We start from the raw sequence: 3810 nt of genomic DNA on the forward strand, positions 1-3810 counted from the left end.
CAAGATTCAGTTTCAGTTAGGGCCTTAGCCCAATTTAGTACAAAAGCAGTTATGCATTAGGGCATTGGGCCATTACATAACAATAATTAGTACAGTAATAGAAATACTGTCACAAAATCCTACCCAGACAGCCTCTACACACCATCTCCGTCCAACCCTACACTCCATGTGAGGATATAATCAACCCACCCATCACTACACTCTAAAAAGTATTGAATGTGGCACTAAACAGTGGTTTGAAGCTGAGCTGTCAGTAAATTAGGCCCAAGGCCTTTCAGTTTACTTCCTCCGAACAATACCAACCCCCAACCCAATGCAATTCAATATACAAATATGACATGCTATACATAATATCATGTATGTAAACCAGCATACAGTATCAAATTATTGGGACATCATCATGCTTAATCATATAAGTCATACAGTCATTTCAGTCAATTAGGGGTCTAGGTAAGCTTACCGACCCTATAATAGGTCAATAGTTGTCTTGGGATACCCGTGCAATCTTAACAATTCAACAGTAAAAATGGGCCTACAAGCCCATGATGTTCGCTTGTATGGCCAACATGGCCCAAATTGGCCTTGATCGGGTAGCTCACATGGCCTGGCCCAAAAATCCCACACCCTTGTATGATTCACCCGTGTAGGCCCACACGCTTGTGTGACCCACATGGCCCAATTCGATTCGGCTCATGTATCGCACATAGCTAGCCTCGTCGATCGCACACCGGTGTGGCATCGATAGCCTCACTTTATGGCTTTTCATTGATTTCCATTTATGGTGTTGAGGTTACACACCTGTAACATTTTTTACACAAAAGTAACTCCAAGCAATCCCGAACCTATAATTGACCAAAATACCACTCAGTTAATCACTTAACCGATGAATTAAAACCAACCTGAACGGGTTACTCAACTATTGACCGATTGAAACTTACCCCCAACGCTTCAAATTGATTTGCTTATGTAGTAGTACCAGAAGAGTTTCGATCCTAGTGACATAATTCTACCCAAACATCAGAATAACTCCTAGTCAGAAACTTAACATTCTCAACTACAAATCACATAAAATCACGTACTGAAGTTGTCCACGAAACACCAAAATAGGGAACAAAAGTGCGAATGCAGTCGAGATGGAAGCAAAATCGAAAGAAAAAAATAGGAAGAGAAGGGTAGATTTCGACAAAAGAGAGATGAAAATCCTGATGGAAAAATCGGTAGAGTTTTTGGAGAGAAACAAACGTCACAAAGATGAGTACTTACCGATCGCAGTTAATCGTGGAATGATACGAGACCAAGTAGAAAGAAGTTGAGGAGAAATAGAATGAGAGTGCAGAGTAATTTTGGCAGTAAGGAAAAATAATGGACAAGGAAAACGGCAGCAAAATGGAGAAGAGGAGAAGAGAAAACCAAAAATTTTATTTTTAGGGAAAATAAAAGGGAAAAAAGATATGAACAAAATTATTCGATAAGAACCCTGATAACCCCAAAATCCCTTAATTCATCCCTAAATTTTCTCCATCAAACTTTCACTACCCAATTGGGATAATTTGAAACTCCTCCATCCCTGATTTTTCTCCCCAAATCACTCCAACAGCTCCCAAAATCGTCCACCACTTCCTCTCAACTACCAAATTTAAATTCCACTCAAACACTTTAACATTTCGGCTAAACCAAAACACCCACACGGCACAAGCAGTAAAATAAATCCCATTTGCACAAATAAGAGTTCGAACTTCAGACCTCCTGCTCGTTTGCTCTCCACTTAACCACCAGACCAGCATGCCCATTCTGACATATTTTACCAACATTTAATTATAAGCCTACTGACTAGTGATAAGGCTTTGTTCAAAAAAATACAAAAATTTTCCCAAGGCAGGGCTTGAACTTAAGACCTCACACACACACCAAAACACTTAACCACTAAAACAGATACACAGTTATGTCATAAATACACGTAAACAAATATACAAACTTTGAGGCGTTACAATAATCATACCTAAGATAAAAGAATATTGCTTCATACAAATCCATGGAGGCAAATTGTAAGGGACAAGTACTACAGGCTAAGTACTGTACGAAGTACTCATGATTTTAAAATGATTAAATTCATTATATGCTAGCCCAAGCCTCACATTCCGAGGATCACTTGCAAAACTTTGAAATTTACTGTCAAATGATTTCCAAGCTAAAGAATCCGCAGGATGCCTTAATAATTCATCACCGATTCGTTGATCATGATGCCACCTCATAGACTCGGTTATTTTTGACGACATGAAAAGCCTTTGAAGTCTTGGTATTAGTGGAAAATATCGCAAAATCTTTACTGCCTTCTTTCTTGATTATGCCTCACCTTCATCCTCATTCACATCTTCTGCATTCCTATTCATCCAATGAGATATACCGCAAACATAAAAAGACTGTTGGTTTTTCCAATCACCCCAACACAATATACAGTCATTTGGGCAAATATGAAATTTGTCATACCCAATGCCTAAATCCTTTATCAGTTTCTTCATATCTTTGCATGAATGAAGGATTTTTGCAAACAGAAACATATCTCTCAAAAACTCTAACAGCTGCATAAAAGAGTTTTTGGTCCACCCTCCCAAACATTTTAAGTGAAAAAGACGAATGCAGAAGGATAGTTTTGAAAATTTCAATCCCTCATAAAGTTCTTCATTCATTTCATTAAGTAACTTATAGAACTTCACCGCTTCTCCATTTGGCTCTTCATCAGGTGCACTTCTTCCTGTTTTGGTAAAAGCATTTCCATCAATATCACAATAATTGGATGCAATAATTTCAGGTGGAAACGATTGCAAACCATGACTGTGCATATTAAATACATCCTGCAACATACCTTCTATGTCATATTCTCTAATAGACTGATGGTAAGCATTATGAGGATAAACCAGATTAATCGTTTAAGAGGTTCTACTAGGTGTACACTCTCTATGGAAAATCCATTTTTATACCCTCGAATAAAGCCATCAACAATTAGATGTTCGTAGACAACTTCACGAAAATGTCAATTAATGTTGCCATACTTCTTACATGGGCAAAGAATCATATTCTCTTGGCTTGCATTTTGAAATGCAAAATTTAGAAAAGTTTGTACTCTATTTCGATAGTCGTTGCTTACCCTTGACAAATCCATTCAACTCTTATCCATTTCGTAGTTCTTGAAGTCTAAAGTTGACAATAAATTATGGTTACTTAAGTGTTCTAAATAGGTTTAAATCATGTCATTGTACTAAAATAAATAATATAATATCAAGTATCTAATTATTTAAAAAATATATATTAGTGACAACATTTTTTATATTCTCTAAATGTTAGAAATTACATTTTTTTTATATTCTTTAAATGTTTATGTAAGTTATGATAATCATTAACTTTTATTCTTATTTTTCCTTTTATTCATTTACTAAATTTTTTAAATCTGGTTTGGAGATGGTATAAATGGAACCAAGTTATGTAAAATCTTGCACAAACTATTATTTTATCATAACAACACTATTTGAGCTTCCATCAATCAATATATTGATAATAATTTCTTTTGAAGTTAAAAACTTGTTGTCTGTTTTATTTATTTAGTTTTAAATTTTTAAAAAATGGATTAAATATTGCAACCATTTCTTATGTTTATGGCTTTAAAAATTGGCCTCAACTTTTGCTTCGTTTTCATCATTGCCAATACATGATATTAATAAATAAAACTTAAATTCAACTCTGAAAAAAATACATGCAGTTACTGTTCATGTAACTAACATGATATGGTTAACTGAATAGAGTAGTGTAAATTAA

This window comes from Gossypium hirsutum, chromosome D06 (assembly GCF_007990345.1).
Source record: "Gossypium hirsutum isolate 1008001.06 chromosome D06, Gossypium_hirsutum_v2.1, whole genome shotgun sequence".
Taxonomy (NCBI): domain Eukaryota; kingdom Viridiplantae; phylum Streptophyta; class Magnoliopsida; order Malvales; family Malvaceae; genus Gossypium; species Gossypium hirsutum.